The sequence below is a fragment of the Montipora capricornis genome, unplaced genomic scaffold (assembly GCF_036669925.1).
Source record: "Montipora capricornis isolate CH-2021 unplaced genomic scaffold, ASM3666992v2 scaffold_431, whole genome shotgun sequence".
In the NCBI taxonomy this organism is placed as follows: domain Eukaryota; kingdom Metazoa; phylum Cnidaria; class Anthozoa; order Scleractinia; family Acroporidae; genus Montipora; species Montipora capricornis.
The window spans coordinates 19,804-36,304 of record NW_027180164.1 but is presented as its reverse complement, the minus strand read 5'-3'; the positions used below and the strand labels follow the sequence as shown (position 1 = coordinate 36,304).

The window sequence follows — 16,501 nt, the reverse complement described above, 5'->3', positions numbered from 1 at the left end:
CGATGTTAAAAGGTTAACCCGTCTCACCTTGTCAAGAATGAAACCAGGATCTGATCAGTCTACTGTCCTTAAACTCGTCAAAAGTCTAGCCAAGTCTCACAAGTTGTCTGTGTCCAGTGATGAAGTTGATCATGTCGTTGCCGGTATTTTTCGTTAGTCTGTCTCGTGTTCCTGTGTATGTCTGTTAAGAATTTTTAAGAGGGGTGGGGTTCGATTCCCCAGCGAGTTTGGCGAGCTGGTGCTCCCCCGTTTTGGTGGCACGGACATTTCACTTTGTCCGTGGCTGTCTTTTATGGCGCATGGGCATTGCACTCTCGCCCATGCTACCGCCAAAAAACAAAAAACTTACCTGACGCGGGAGGCACTGTGATCAGGGAGGCAGTCCTCTCAAGGTGAGGCTCTTTCATTGCACTTCGATTGGGTTGACCCTTGCGATTACCCCAAATGTGGGTAACTCGAGCGTATAATTTCTGGTAGTGGGGACCTGCGTTCGCGCTAGTCCCCGCACCCACCTCGGGAAAGGAATGGCACTAATGCGATGGTTTGTTGGTGTGATTTCAGTCAGTCAGGCAAGCATGGAAAGATGCCCTGTCGTTTACTGACGGGACGGGACTGAACGGAACGGAGTAACCAAGGACAAGGTGAGTTTGCCGTGAATTGAAATGTCGTTGAATGTTTGAGTTATTTGGTGGGTGCAGTGCGGAGCGGAACCTCACTTCATTTCTTGCATTCTTCGTTGCTGCAGAGAAATCATCGAGGATAGATCGATCGACGAGTGAAACAAGAAAGTACCGAAGGGCAGATGGAGCACTTATCCTCTTGCATCGTTTGCAAAACGTAAGTAGATGTATGTTTGCAATGTTCGATCGCCTATCTGTAAGCGTGATAGATTTCTTATGCCTCCCTTGTACTATGTTGCCTTCTGGCGATCCGGCGTGCATTGAGTAACATGAGAAGTGGCCAGGGCAGTTGGCGTTACATTTCTGTGGCCAACACGCACGTTGTCGTTTCTCTGTGTTATGAATTAATTGAATTGTTATCGCGAAAGTAAATGTATTATACTCAGGAAGGATAGTGACTTATTTTCTGAATAATGTTGTTCACCCTTTGAACAAATGGGGCATGAATACTGTCCGTGTTGAGCAGAGAACAGTGAAAATGTCAACTCCACCAAGTCACGTTTTCGCTAGATCAATTTTATAATTTTCTAGCCGTCGTTGTATGCACATGTTCCCCACTAACTAGTTTGTCTTTTCATCCAATGCATAACAGTGCGTCAATTTCACACTTGCCGTGTCCTGTTCTTTGCTCAGACAAAAAGATAGCTTTGATGTCATAAACCTTGTTTGATAAGATCTCGCGCGCACGCGCTCCCTCGGGAATATAAGTTCGCCTTTCCCGTGTGAACTATTTTGTTTTTGTTGCATTTCTCATTTTTGACATTTGCTTGACATGTTGTGTTTTAAAAAAGCTGTATTGGAACTTTCTTTGGTGGGGGAACTGAGATTCTTTGAGATGATGAACTGGATAGAACGAAAAAGGGAAGCCTACAACACGGGGTATTCCCAGGCGGTCTCCCATCCAAGTACTAACCCCGCCCGACAGGGCTTAACTTCGGTGATCGGACGAGAACCGGTGTTTTCCCTGTGGTATGGTCGTAGACAAGTAATTTGCCGTGAAAATTTACTCTTTTATAAGGGAAAGTGAAAAAGAGGTCGGAGGAAACACCATGTGGATTTGTCCTCTTGCCGTCAACGCAAATGCCATGCAGTCCTGGTGGCTGTGGCTGCCTGCCGTCCGTCCGTCCGTCCATCCACTGTACAAGTAGACAATCGTTGTGTGCGCCGGCCTCGTTTTCAGGTTGGCTTTGTAGATTCCCTACTTGGGACGGATTACAATCAGACCACCATATCTCGCGACCAGGAGACTAGCAGCACTCCGTCTGCTGCGAGCATGTTATGGCATCGCTTCTCGGCCTTTTGGCTAAGACAAGTGCTAATTGCGCCATTTTATCAGAAGCTGTATCTTCATCTCCCCTACTTGTGGGACGGAGAAGAAGAAGAAGATGAGCGACCGTTTAAGTAATATGAGTGGTGACACTGAGTTGTTAAATGATGATTTGATTTCTGTTATTTCTGTAGTTCCAGAGACTCCTGTTAATGTGGCCTCTCCCACTTGGGCTGACTCCATTCCTGACGATCCTGCTGCCGTATCACCTGAGTTGTTTTCAAAGAGTCTTGATATACCGCTACCACATGTGCTGGCCGACCTGATGAGTTCTGGTGCGCAATTCGATCCGGTTCCTGCTGAGCGGTGGTCTAACATCGGGAATACCATGCGCCTCAACAAGGATTTGTCAGTATACTTTTCCTGCGAGGCAGTTTCCACCAGCCAGGAGATTCTCGAAGGATTTGACGCGTCTGGAATCGACATTGACTTCATCTCGTCTATCCAGTTCCGTCGGTCTAATCGAACTTGGATTATCACTTTTAATGATCATCGCGCAAAGAATATCGCGTTAGGCAAAGATGAAATCATCATTTGTGGATGTCAGGTTCTCCTTGGGGACTGTGAAAATCGTGTGAGACTGGTTAAAATTTATGAAGCTCCCTTTGAAATGCCAGACACTGTGCTGATCGGCCGCTTGTCAACTTATGGGAAGGTTTTTTCTTTCCGTCGTGATCGAGTATCAGATAATGTTTTCAATGGAATCCGCACGGCAAAAATGCGTCTCAACAAGGACATTCCATCGTGTGTTCACATTGCGGGCGAATTTATCCGGGTCTGGTACCCGGGTCAACCCAAAACGTGCCGTCGCTGTGGATCCCATGATCACCTTGCTGGCAAGTGTGATTCTTTTCGTTGCCTTAATTGTGAGCTGCCTGGTCATCGTGCTGCTTCGTGTCCGTCCCCTGTTATGTGTAGCGTGTGTTTAAAGTCTGATCATCGTTTTCGGGATTGTCCTTTTGTTGTGTTTGGTGGTAATATTTCGTCTGTTCGTAGTAATTCTCGTCCGTCTACTTACGCCGATGTTGCCAAAGTTGTGTCCCGCCCACCGCCTGCTGATGCCCCTGTGCCCGTGGATGTAAAGAAGAGTGATGAAAATCGGAAGAAGGAGATTGAGAAGAACAAGGAGGAGGTCGAGGAGAACGAGGATGAGGACAGTGAAGAGGATGAGATGGATGAAGATAAGGAAGATGAGAAGGCTGAGAAGGATGGAGATCATTTGGATGAAGGTACCCGGTCCCATGATCGTTCGGGGGTTCGGGAGTGTGAGCGTGATTCCTGTGGGGGCGCCCGTGAGCGTTGCTCTCCTGGCGGCTGTGCCTCGGGTGTTTCTGCCCAGGTCCAGCCCCGGGAGCGGCGGCGTGAGCGGGACCGCTCCTGCGGGGGTGATCGCGAGCGCTCCAAGACCCCTGGGCGTGAGGACCGGCTGTCGCTTAGTGATGACGAACGGGGTAAATGGCAGACAGTAGGCAGGCGTCGTTAGTATCAATGCTCAAATTACTGACACTTAACGCGCGCGGACTCGGCACTCCCGCAAAACGTGATCTCTTTATTCGTGAAATCTCATTGTTGTCTTTTGATCTGATCCTGCTCCAGGAGACACATGTGTGTCGTCTGGAGCAGGCAAATGAATTCTCACGAAATTGGGCTGGAAAGTGCTATTGGTCGTTTGGGGGCGCCAGGTCGGCCGGTGTTGGCCTGCTTGTCTCCCCCTCCTTTCAAGGTTCTGTCACTCGTTTTACTTTTGATTCTGACGGCCGCGTCATCAGCGCATTGATACTAACGGGCTCCCATCAAATCAATATTGTTAATGTGTATGCTCCAAACACCGTTTCGGATCGGAAAGCTTTTTTTCAAAATTTGCATACCTTTTTCCTCTCCCCTATTCGTATTGTCGCCGGCGATTTTAACTGCATTGATAGCGCGCTTGACCGTTTATCGTCTTCTAACCTATCTCTCCCGGATAAGACTATGCTTCAGTCCTTTGCCACTGATTGTTCTCTTGTTGATGTTTGGCGTAGGCAAAACCCTCGTGGAGTTTCTTTCACCTGGGCCAATGCCAGTTATACTCAGGCTTCGCGTATAGACCGTTTTCTCATTTCCCGCGCTCTCCTTTCATTCGCTCAGAACTGCTGTACTTTGCCGTGTGCTTTTTCAGATCATGATTTCGTTTCCCTGAATTTGACTTTGGATGGCTTTGCGTGTCCCCGAAACGGTGTTTGGAAGTTTAACTCCAGTTTGCTTTCTGATGATGACTTTAAGTTTGAAATGTCTACTCTAATTAATGCTCAGAAACAGCGTCGTGCTAATTTTACTTCCCTTGGCGCGTGGTGGGACGATTTGAAATTGAATATCCGTAATTTCTGCATTACCTTTAGTTCTCGTAAGCGCGCCCGCGTAAACCGTGAACGTAATCGATTAACTAAGTGTTTGATCCGTGCTAAATCTGATCTGGCTTTCGGTGATAACTCGGCTTCAATTAGGATTCGCGATTTTGAGAGCGCTCTCTATTCCCTCATTTCGTGTGAAATGGAGGGCGCCAAAGTCCGATCACGCGCCAAGTGGGTGGAGGAGGGAGAGAGGCCAACACGTTATTTTTTCCGTCTTGAGAAGAAAAGAGCCGAGAAAAATTCCTTCGATTGCCTTCTCGATGCTAATGGTTTGGAGAAGACAGCTGCCGCTGACATTGAATTGATCCTAGTTGATTTTTATAAGAACCTTTTTGCTAAGGATGCTCTCGACCTGGGAGTCCAGGCCAGTTTAATTGATGATCTAGAGTTTTCCTTAACCGCTTCCGAATGTGATAGTTGTGAAGGCGAGTTTTCTAGTGAGGAACTTTTCTCGGCCCTTAATAGTCTTCAGACTGGGAGGTCGCCTGGATCAGACGGCCTTCCCACTGAGTTCTTCATCGCTTTTTGGGAGGACCTCGGCGATGTTCTCACTGTTGTTTTAAATGAATGCTATCGCCGGGGTTCTCTCACTGATAGTCAACGTGGCGGTCTCTTGCGCCTGGTTTTTAAGAGAGACGACAAACGCTTAGCTAAGAATTGGCGTCCTATTTCGCTGCTCAATACAGATTATAAAATTGCTTCTAAGGCCATCACCGAGCGTCTGAAACCCGTGATGGAATCCATCGTTCATCGGGATCAGACGTGCGGTGTTGTCGGAAGATCGATTTTTTCCAATTTACAACTTATCCGAGACACCCTGGATATGATTGACAAAACTAATGAGTCTGGAATTCTAGTGACTCTTGACCAGGAGAAGGCTTTTGACCGCGTTGATCATTCTTTCCTTATGTGTACTCTTCTAAAATTTGGTTTTGGTCCTTCTTTCTGTAAATGGGTCAGTCTTTTCTACAACAATGTTTTTTCTCGCATAATTGTCAACGGTAATCTTTCGACCCCGGTGTTTCTGGAAAGGGGAGTGAGGCAGGGTTGTCCCCTGTCTCCTCTCCTTTATGTACTCGTATCTGAAGTCCTCTCAACCCAAATTAGGCGGTGCGAACAGATTATCGGTTTCCGGCTTCCGGGCGCTTCCGGACTTCAATTTAAAATTTCGCAATATGCCGACGACGCTACAATATTTTTAAAGACTGAAAGCTCTCTTTGTCGACTGTTGGAAGTTGTTCGTAGATTTGAATCAGGTTCTGGCGCTAAACTTAATACCTCCAAAACTGAGGCCATGTGGCTTGGCCGTTGGCGGTCACAGGGGGGTTCCCCCTTTGGTTTGAAGTGGGTCCCCAAGATGAAGATCTTGGGTGTCTATTTTGCTAACGGTTTGCTTTCGGTGGAATCTGATAATTGGAAATCCAAACTCGATAAACTTGAGACTGTCTTGAACCTGTGGAAACAAAGAGAGCTTTCATTTATCGGTCGCGCCATGATTGTCAATGTCCTTGGTGCTAGCCGTTTTTGGCATGTTGCTAAGATTCTCCATCCCCCCCGATGGGTTTGTGATCGTTTTCACCGCTTGATTTGGCTTTTTATATGGAAGGGGAGGATGGAGAATGTAAGCCGGCAGCGTTGTTGTGCCCCATTAAAGATGGGGGGCCTCAACGTTGTCGACTTCCGTACAAAATGTGTGAGCTTGCGCCTTTCTTGTTTTTCTTCTCTACGTGATAGCTTCGGCTCTGAAAAATGGCACTTTTTGGCCCGCTATTTTCTTGGACGCAGCCTCGCCAAGCTTGATCCTCGTTTCTCCTTTTCTTCGAATTCTGTTCCTGTTTCTCCCGAGCCCTCCTTTTTCTATCGTCTCTGTCTGTCTGTTTTTCAATCTTTGTTCGATCGAAATGGTGCCCTGCCTGATGATTTGTCCTCTAAAAACATTTACTCTCTGCTCTATGCTTTTCCCGATTCTGCACCGAGGTGTGCTGGCTACTGGGGCGCCGTTGTCGGCCGCCCCATTAATCGGTGGGCCTCGGTGTGGTGAAAGTCCCGTTTGAAGTTTATTGAGAATAGGAAATCTGATTTGATCTGGCTTCTTCTACATGATGCGGTCCGCGTTCGATATAATCTCAGGGCCTGGGGTTATATCGACGCGGACCTTTGCGCTGTTTGCTCGCGACCTGAAACTGCTAAACATTGTTTTATTGATTGTCGTAGGACTGTGCGGGTTTGGAACTATTTTACAGCTTCATTTTCTCGTCTTCTCGGTTTTCCTTTTGTTTTGTCTTTGTCATCTGTCTTGTTTCCTTTTTCTGTCTGTTCGTCTTCTCCTGGCCCTTCAGTTTTTTATTATTTAGCTGCGACCGTCCTTTTTTCCGTTTGGCATGCGCGCAATCTTGCGACTTTTCGTAATAGAACCCTAAGCTTCCGTTCAATTATCAACAACGTTGTTAAGGATGTTAGATCACGCGTACAGGGTGAATCTTTGGATAGGGTGAAATCATTTTGGTCTTTTTCAAGTGTTGTTTGTTCTATCTCTCAGGACAATAAAATTACTTTTCATCTTTAGTTTTTATCGTTTCCGTAGCTAGTATTTAGTATGGCTCTTGCCTTAATGAACTTTGGACTTTGGACTTTGCGTTTTTTGGTAGAACAGGTTAGTTAGGTCAGTTAGTTAGTTAGCCTTGGACTTTGAGTTTTGCTCAATATGAACTTTCTTTCTTTTATATTACTGTAACATTTTTGGGTTCCTCCTAGGTCCATCACCGTAATTTTTTTCGTTCCTCTTAGGTCCATCACTGATGTTTGGGGGATTTGATCTTTTTACCTGGGCCCTTTGGCCCTTGTAAATAAACTTTTATCAAAAGAAAAAAAAAATCTGTTCTTATCAGCTTAATATCTGATACGCTGCTCATCGAGCAGCTCATATATTAAACTGATTTTTGGAACTGGGCCGTGGAAAAGAGGCTTGCCTCGTCCCGGCCACGGGTTGCCTCGGTATAGCACTACCTCCGAGTGTGGCCCACTTCCCTCCGGGGAAGAAATAAACAATTGAAAGTAAAACAACTGACTGACCAGCTTCCACCTTCTCTTCTCTTCCCTAGGAAGGAGGGAGTCACCGGCCTGCCTTACCGGTTCTGGGACGACAAGAAGCCACCACAAGCTATGTGCAGAGCAGTTGCGTTTTGCAGTCCATGGGAAGGCTGAAAAAGTTCATACTTACCTGAACGCGGGTTTGGCCGTAAAAAGTCAAACCCTGCAGAGTGAGCTCTTTTTCTTGCTGGGAGACCTCAATTTTTGGAGTGTGGCCTGGACATAATTTTTCATTTTTGGAGTGTGGTTTCTTTATTCATATTTTGGAGTGTGGTAAGGTTTTTGTTGTAGTTTTTTCTTTGTCTCTTTGGTTTTCCTTTATTTTTTCGGTGACCCTCCCGGGAACTAATGCTCCGCGTTCTGCGGTAACCCGGGGTAAGCCGAGTCTTTTTGTTTTTCATTTTTCTCGCTTCCAGGGCTCTTTGAGCCCTCGTTTTTTTTTTGGCACTTCATTTAGTCCGTCACTGAAGTGTCCTTTTTGGTTTTTCGTGTGGTTTTCTACTTTTTTGGTGTGTTCTTTGGTTTCTGTGTGGCTCCTTAAGAAAATTTCTTGAGGTTTTTTGTTTGTTTTCTACTTATTAAGGGTGTTCTGAGTGATATTTAATTGCTATAATATTTTCGGTTGTTATTTGCTTATTGTGTAATTGGATTTTTGTTGCATATTATACCTTACTTTCTAGTGAGGTTATATTTTGTGGATTGTGTGGGAAATAATTAATTAATTGGAACTTATACATAAATAGTTACTTCTGCAAGTGACTGTACATATATATTAGTTGTGAATTTGCTATCCATATTAGTTTATCTGCATTATTAAAATTTGGAGTGGGATACTTTTGATATTTAGTGTGATACATAAGGTTAAACATCTTTATTATTATTAGTCCTTTAGCAGCTGCTTAAGGTTTACTCTTATTTCACTGTACTAGTAATTGGATTTTAAATTATTTTGTCATAATGATTCCGCGCAATACGCGCACTCTAATCATAAAGTCCGGCTTCCCCGCTGGGACTTCCCATGCCGGGGTTGCCGGCATCATCGCGGACTCCCTGGCTGATCTGGTTGATTCTATCCAGGTCTGTCCAGGGGGGATCATTCGTATTTCCTTTATTGACCCTGCCCGTAAGAAGACCTATGAGGAGGCCGGGTCCATAGTTTTTGGAGATGTCAGTTGTGCGGTTATTTCTTCTGCCCCCGTCTCAATGGTCATGGTATACTTGTTCCCTTTTGAGGGAAATAATGATAAGGTTAGGGAGGCCCTAAAATTTTTCGACGATGTCAAGGAGGTCAAGCACCAGCAGTGGGCGAATGTCCCTGGTGTCTTTACGGGAACGCGTTTGGTGCGCATGGTGCGCAAGCACGAGATCCCACGTAACATCAAGATTGACGGGATCAACTGTCGTGTGTGGTACAAGGGGCAGCCCCTTGTTTGCGACATTTGCAACAACAACCATAAGGCTGCTGATTGCCCTTTAAGGGAAAGTGCCGTAGATGCCATGAGGCCGGGCATTTTGTTCGAAACTGTCCGAAGCCTGTGTGGTACGTGCCGGGTAGACCGGAGACGGACATGGACAGTGAAGATGGCGATAATGTTGATGGCAATGATAATGATGTTGTTAATAATGAAAATGATAATGATAATGATGTTGCGTCTGTTCCTTCCTCCCTGGTGGCTCCGGCCTCGGGGGTGGAGGTTGTTTCTGGGGGGGTGGGCTCTGCGTCCTCGTCGCAGTGCTCTGGCTCTGCTGTGGGTCCGCAGTCTATGTGTGTAGATGAACGTGACAATGAGCTCAATGAATTGGTGAGCCAGCCGTTGCCGGACAGTGGGTCGGGGGGGGCTGAGGAGAGGGTTCTGGATCCCTCTCCCAGCGGTAGTGTTTTGGGGGCTTCCACCGGTCAGGCCGGGGAGTCTCAGGAGGAGGGGCAGGAGTCCTCCCCTACCTTTTCTCCCCTTTCGGGGTCTGTGTTACTGTCATCGGGTGTGCCTGAGGTTGGGGTTGATTCGGGGGATGATGCTCTGGCCTCGGTTGTGGATTCTGGACCTTTGCGGTCGAAAATACCGGTCAAAGTTGGGCGCGGTGGTTTGGGGGGGTTGAATCCCCCTCTTGTATCAAGGGAAGAGACTGCATCTATGGTGCAAAAACTGAAGGCATCTCTCCCATCATCAAAGGACGATCTCGTTGCTTCGGCTTTTGTTGTTCCTCTTCCTCCTCGGGTCAGTTCTCGTAGTTCTGGCTCGGGGATGGCCCTCCGTCCGTCCTCTCGTTCCCGGTCTCGTTCCGGTGACGAGAGGACCCCTCCTAGTCCTCTTAGCCCGGATCCTCATAGGTCTCGTCGTCGTCCTTCTTCGCCTAGCCCTGCTAGGCGCCGTTAATTTGCCATTGTCTCGCCACCTTTTTGTTTTTTGCCATGGGTTTGTCACTACTTTATTACTTTATTATGGCTCTTACTGTTATTTCTGTTAACGTTAATGGGTTGAGAGATGGTGACAAGCGTCTTGGGTTTCTCCAGTGGTTGTCCCATCTCTCTCCTTCGGTAGTTTGTCTACAGGAGACCCACGCCGTCTCTAATGATGATCTTCTTTCTTGGTTTTCTCGGTTTGGTTACTTGTGTGCTGGTTCTTTTGGTACCAATCATTCTCGTGGTGTGGTTGTTTTGTATCGTTCGGTTTTGGAGTGTAAGTCTGTGGTTTGTGAGTTTGATGGTCGTTTTGTTTTGGTTGAGTTTTCTCTTCGTGGTTCTGTTTTTCGGGTTGCTTCTATTTATGCTCCCAATCGTAATCCTGACCGTGATGCTTTTTTGGTTCGTTGTGTTGACTCTATTGATCCTGCTGTTCCCACTCTTTTGTGCGGCGATTTCAACACGGTCCTGGATCGTGTTCGGGATCGCCGTGGGTCTTGTCCTTTTGATGTCTCTCGTGAAAGTTCTGCTCTGTTGTCGGCTATGTTTTTGGATTGTTGTGTGGTGGATATTTGGCGTGAAAGGCACCCAAATGATTCTGCTTTCACCTGGTTCCGGCCCGATGGGGCCCTTGCCTCGCGCATTGACCTCATCGGTTGCCCGTATGCTTGGGTGCCTTATGTGTCTTCTGTAGACATTCTGCCGTGTCCCTTTTCTGATCATTGCGCTATTTCTTTCTCATGGGCTCTCCCCAGCTCCGTTCCTCCGGGTTCGGGGTTGTGGAAGCTCAATCTTTCTGTTCTGGATGAGGCCGAGTATATCGACCTCATCTCAACTTTCTGGTCTTATTGGCAGTCTCGTCAGTCTTCTTTTTCTTCCCTCACTAGGTGGTGGGACAGTGGCAAATCCCATATTAAACGTATTAGTATTAATTATTGTAAAGGTCGTGGTAAAAGTAAAGTAGTGGAACGTAATATTTTGTCTAGTCTTGCTGCCCATTTAAAAGTTCATATTGATTCTGGTCGTCTTTCTTTTCTTCCTGCGTATCTTTCTACTCTGTCTCGTCTCCGTGCTTTGGATGTTGAAGTTGCTCGTGGTGCTCAAGTTCGTGCCCGGTCGAGGTGGGTGGAGGAGGGTGAGTCCTCCTCTGCTTACTTCTTCCGGCTCGAAAAGAAAAACGGCACTGACCGTAATATCTCGGCGCTGAGAGCTAGTGATGGTACTTTGGTTACGGACAAGGATGGGTTGTGTGATGTTTTTCGTTCTTTCTATTCGGATCTTTTCTCTGCTGCTCCTTGTGACTCCAATGCTCGTGCTGAGCTTCTTTCTAACATTTCTTCAGTTCTTCCGTATAATGATAGTGAGGTGTGCGAAGGTCTTCTCAGCCAGGAGGAGTGTTTTGCAGCTCTTCAGGGCATGGCCCGTGGTAAAGCTCCTGGTTGTGATGGCCTTCCCATGGAATTCTATTTAAAATTTTGGCATGTTTTGGGTTTGGATTTGGTTTGTGTTTTGAATTCTGCTTTTGGTTTGGGCTGTTTGTCTCACTCTCAGCGCCGAGGTATCATTACTTTATCGTTTAAGAAAGGGGATCGTCTTGACCCTAAAAACTGGCGTCCAATCTCCCTGTTGAATGTCGATTATAAAATTGCTTCTCGTTCTATTGCTGCTCGTCTTCTTAAAGTTATTCATTTGGTTGTTGATAAAGATCAGTCTTGTGGTGTTCCTGGCCGTTTTATTGGTGAAAATGTTGCTTTTCTTCGTGATGTTGTTGATTTTTGCTCTTCTTCTGGTGTTCCTGCTGCTCTTCTTTCTCTTGACCAAGAAAAGGCATTCGACAGGGTTGATTGGACGTTCCTTCGTTCTACTCTATATGCCATGGGTTTTGGGCAGTCTTTTGTTGGGTGGGTTAATTTATTTTACAATAATGTGAGTAGTTGTGTAAATGTTAATGGTTATATTTCTAATTCTTTTAGTTTATCTCGTGGGGTGAGGCAGGGGTGTCCCCTGTCTCCCCTCCTTTACGTTTTGGTTGCCGAGGTACTTGCATGTAATATTCGTTCTAGTGGTTTAATTTCTGGTTTGTCTCTTCCTGGTTCTTCGTCTTCTCTGCCTGTTATTTCTGCGTACGCTGATGACACTACGTTGGTTGTTTCTTCTGTTCCTGGTATTTTGGCTGTTTTTGATGTCTATTCTTTGTATGAGAGGGGGTCTGGGGCTAAATTAAATTTTGGAAAATGCGAAGGTTTGTGGTTGGGTGGTTGGAATGGGCGCACTGACTCACCGGTGAACATTACTTGGTCATCGGTGAAGGTGAAGGTGTTGGGGGTTTTTCTGGGTCCGGGTAATTTGGAGGAGGACAATTGGAGGCCGCGTATCACCGCGGTTGAAAATGCTTTGAACTCTTGGCGTCAGCGTTCGTTATCCTATAAGGGCAAGGCACTTGTTATCAATGCCTTGGCCCTTTCCCGTGTGTGGTACGTGGCCTCTTTAATCCATGTTCCCCGGTGGGTCAGTGTCGAGTTGAATACGTTAATTTTTAATTTTTTTGGAGCGGTAAGCGGGACTTGGTCGCTCGTCGTGTTGTGGTTCAGCCTTCTTGTTTGGGTGGTTTCTCTGTTGTGGATTTTCAGTGTAAGGTTATGGCTCTTCATGTTCAGTGGGTTCGTCGTTTTGTTTCTTCTCCGTCTTCTTGGGTCACTTTCATGGTTTTTTGGTTTTCTTCTCGGCTTGCCGCTCCTCCGCATCTCGTTTTTTCTGCTCCGCTTTGTTTTTCGCCGGATTCTCTGCCTCCGTTTTATCGTTCTCTGTTGACTGCTTGGCGGGCGTGTAAAGGATCCCTTACAGCGTCTTCTTTGGGTATTGGTTCGGGTATTGATTTTTGTCCTGTTTCTACTATGACCACGAAATCTGCTTATTTGTTTCTTTTGTCCGAGAATGCTGTCTCTCCTCATTGTGAGGAGAAGTTCTTTCCTTTGTTTGGTTCTCTTTATTGGTCTTCTACTTGGCGTCAGCTTTTCTTTTTTGATTTGGATCGTCCAGTTATTGATTTGTCTTGGAAAATTTCTCATGGGGTCCTTTACACGGCCGAAAGGATCGCTGGTTTTGGTTATGCTCTTTCCACTGCTTGTTTTTGTTCTGCTCCTGTCGAGTCTCTTGAGCATCTGTTTTTTCACTGTCCTCTGGCGGTCAGTGTTTTGTCATGGCTTCAGTCTCTTATGTTCTTGGCTTCTCCTCTTTGTCCTTCTATCTTGGTTCGTCATACACTTTTTGGTTTCTCGGCTGATGAGTTGTCTGTGGTTCCGCGGGTTTTTGTTTATATGTTGAATGTCTGCAAGTTTTGTATTTGGGGGGCTCGGAATGATTTTCGTTTTAGGGGTGTTCGTCCCTCGGCTGTGGATGTTATGGAGCGTGTGAAGTCTCGGGTTCGGTTTAATCTTCCGTTGTTTTTCCGTCGTTTCCGGTCTGACCGCCGTCGTCATTATTTTGTCCGTCAGTGGGGTGGTCGTGGTGTGGTGGCGTCGTTGCGTAATGATACTCTGGTTGTTCACATTTAGGTGCTGGTTTTGTGTTGCGTGTGCATGTCCTGGCCTTTTTTTCGGGGGTGAACCAACGCCTTGGCGCTGGGTAAGTCGGTTGACGGGTGGCCTTTTGTGGGTCGCTTTTCACCCTTGTGCTGGGTTGTGTTTGTTTTGGTTTGTCCAGTTGTTTTTGAGTCTTTTTTGTCGTTTTGTCGAATTGTCATTTAGGAGTGTAAGTCAGGCGAGGCATCTCCTAGGTGCAATTCCTCGTTTGTGTGTTTGTCTTTTGTTACTTGTTGGTAGGGGCGGGGTTCGATTCCCCGGCGAAGTTGGCGTGTTGGTGCACCCCCGTTTGAGGTGAACCGTTGTGTTTGACGGATTCGTCGTTATGTCTGGCGGCCATTGCACTCACCCTACCGGGGGGCCAGCCATTCGCCTTAAACATAAAAAAACTTACCTGACGCGGGAGGCACTGTTGTCAGGGAGGCAGTCCTCTCAAGGTGAGGCTCTTTCATTGCACTTCGATTGGGTTGACCCTTGCGATTACCCCAAATGTGGGTAACTCGAGCGTATAATTTCTGGTAGTGGGGACCTGCGTTCGCGCTAGTCCCCGCACCCACCTCGGGAAAGGAATGGCACTAATGCGATGGTTTGTTGGTGTGATTTCAGTCAGTCAGGCAAGCATGGAAAGATGCCCTGTCGTTTACTGACGGGACGGGACTGAACGGAACGGAGTAACCAAGGACAAGGTGAGTTTGCCGTGAATTGAAATGTCGTTGAATGTTTGAGTTATTTGGTGGGTGCAGTGCGGAGCGGAACCTCACTTCATTTCTTGCATTCTTCGTTGCTGCAGAGAAATCATCGAGGATAGATCGATCGACGAGTGAAACAAGAAAGTACCGAAGGGCAGATGGAGCACTTATCCTCTTGCATCGTTTGCAAAACGTAAGTAGATGTATGTTTGCAATGTTCGATCGCCTATCTGTAAGCGTGATAGATTTCTTATGCCTCCCTTGTACTATGTTGCCTTCTGGCGATCCGGCGTGCATTGAGTAACATGAGAAGTGGCCAGGGCAGTTGGCGTTACATTTCTGTGGCCAACACGCACGTTGTCGTTTCTCTGTGTTATGAATTAATTGAATTGTTATCGCGAAAGTAAATGTATTATACTCAGGAAGGATAGTGACTTATTTTCTGAATAATGTTGTTCACCCTTTGAACAAATGGGGCGTGAATACTGTCCGTGTTGAGCAGAGAACAGTGAAAATGTCAACTCCACCAAGTCACGTTTTCGCTAGATCAATTTTATAATTTTCTAGCCGTCGTTGTATGCACATGTTCCCCACTAACTAGTTTGTCTTTTCATCCAATGCATAACAGTGCGTCAATTTCACACTTGCCGTGTCCTGTTCTTTGCTCAGACAAAAAGATAGCTTTGATGTCATAAACCTTGTTTGATAAGATCTCGCGCGCACGCGCTCCCTCGGGAATATAAGTTCGCCTTTCCCGTGTGAACTATTTTGTTTTTGTTGCATTTCTCATTTTTGACATTTGCTTGACATGTTGTGTTTTAAAAAAAGCTGTATTGGAACTTTCTTTGGTGGGGGAACTGAGATTCTTTGAGATGATGAACTGGATAGAACGAAAAAGGGAAGCCTACAACACGGGGTATTCCCAGGCGGTCTCCCATCCAAGTACTAACCCCGCCCGACAGGGCTTAACTTCGGTGATCGGACGAGAACCGGTGTTTTCCCTGTGGTATGGTCGTAGACAAGTAATTTGCCGTGAAAATTTACTCTTTTATAAGGGGAAAGTGAAAAAGAGGTCGGAGGAAACACCATGTGGATTTGTCCTCTTGCCGTCAACGCAAATGCCATGCAGTCCTGGTGGCTGTGGCTGCCTGCCGTCCGTCCGTCCGTCCATCCACTGTACAAGTAGACAATCGTTGTGTGCGCCGGCCTCGTTTTCAGGTTGGCTTTGTAGATTCCCTACTTGGGACGGATTACAATCAGACCACCATATCTCGCGACCAGGAGACTAGCAGCACTCCGTCTGCTGCGAGCATGTTATGGCATCGGCTTCTCGGCCTTTTGGCTAAGATCAAGTGTAGTATCTGTTCTTATCAGCTTAATATCTGATAGCTGCTCATCGAGCAGCTCATATATTAAACTGATTTTTGGAACTGGGCCGTGGAAAAGAGGCTTGCCTCGTCCCGGCCACGGGTTGCCTCGGTATAGCACTACCTCCGAGTGTGGCCCACTTCCCTCCGGGGAAGAAATAAACAATTGAAAGTAAAACAACTGACTGACCAGCTTCCACCTTCTCTTCTCTTCCCTAGGAAGGAGGGAGTCACCGGCCTGCCTTACCGGTTCTGGGACGACAAGAAGCCACCACAAGCTATGTGCAGAGCAGTTGCGTTTTGCGGTCCATGGGAAGGCTGAAAAAGTTCATACTTACCTGACGCGGGAGGCACTGTGATCAGGGAGGCAGTCCTCTCAAGGTGAGGCTCTTTCATTGCACTTCGATTGGGTTGACCCTTGCGATTACCCCAAATGTGGGTAACTCGAGCGTATAATTTCTGGTAGTGGGGACCTGCGTTCGCGCTAGTCCCCGCACCCACCTCGGGAAAGGAATGGCACTAATGCGATGGTTTGTTGGTGTGATTTCAGTCAGTCAGGCAAGCATGGAAAGATGCCCTGTCCTGTCGTTTACTGACGGGACGGGACTGAACGGAACGGAGTAACCAAGGACAAGGTGAGTTTGCCGTGAATTGAAATGTCGTTGAATGTTTGAGTTATTTGGTGGATGCAGTGCGGAGCGGAACCTCACTTCATTTCTTGCATTCTTCGTTGCTGCAGAGAAATCATCGAGGATAGATCGATCGACGAGTGAAACAAGAAAGTACCGGAGGGCAGATGGAGCACTTATCCTCTTGCATCGTTTGCAAAACGTAAGTAGATGTATGTTTGCAATGTTCGATCGCCTATCTGTAAGCGTGATCGATTTCTTATGCCTCCCTTGTACTATGTTGCCTTCTGGCGATCCGGCGTGCATTGAGTAACATGAGAAGTGGCCAGGGCAGTTGGCGTTACATT

At 46.8% G+C, this 16,501-nt stretch overlaps 6 non-coding genes and 1 pseudogene across 6 annotated transcripts; 5 read left to right on the top strand and 2 right to left on the bottom strand.

Annotated features, from left to right (window-relative positions):
• The first annotated feature begins 341 nt into the window (after nt 1–341).
• LOC138035704 (U1 spliceosomal RNA) lies at nt 342–505 on the top strand. Its single transcript, XR_011129700.1, has one exon. It is a non-coding gene; the product is annotated as a U1 spliceosomal RNA (small nuclear RNA).
• A 1,039-nt stretch (nt 506–1,544) lies between these two features.
• On the bottom strand, nt 1,545–1,663 carry LOC138035795 (5S ribosomal RNA). The gene has a single exon (XR_011129773.1). It is a non-coding gene; the product is annotated as a 5S ribosomal RNA (ribosomal RNA).
• A 5,580-nt stretch (nt 1,664–7,243) lies between these two features.
• LOC138035747 (U2 spliceosomal RNA) lies at nt 7,244–7,425 on the top strand (annotated as a pseudogene).
• Nucleotides 7,426–13,855: 6,430 nt separating this feature from the next.
• On the top strand, nt 13,856–14,019 carry LOC138035716 (U1 spliceosomal RNA). The gene has a single exon (XR_011129711.1). It is a non-coding gene; the product is annotated as a U1 spliceosomal RNA (small nuclear RNA).
• A 1,040-nt stretch (nt 14,020–15,059) lies between these two features.
• LOC138035783 (5S ribosomal RNA) lies at nt 15,060–15,178 on the bottom strand. Its single transcript, XR_011129762.1, has one exon. It is a non-coding gene; the product is annotated as a 5S ribosomal RNA (ribosomal RNA).
• Nucleotides 15,179–15,480: 302 nt separating this feature from the next.
• On the top strand, nt 15,481–15,671 carry LOC138035719 (U2 spliceosomal RNA). The gene has a single exon (XR_011129714.1). It is a non-coding gene; the product is annotated as a U2 spliceosomal RNA (small nuclear RNA).
• A 184-nt stretch (nt 15,672–15,855) lies between these two features.
• On the top strand, nt 15,856–16,019 carry LOC138035804 (U1 spliceosomal RNA). Its single transcript, XR_011129781.1, has one exon. It is a non-coding gene; the product is annotated as a U1 spliceosomal RNA (small nuclear RNA).
• The last annotated feature ends 482 nt before the right edge of the window (nt 16,020–16,501 follow it).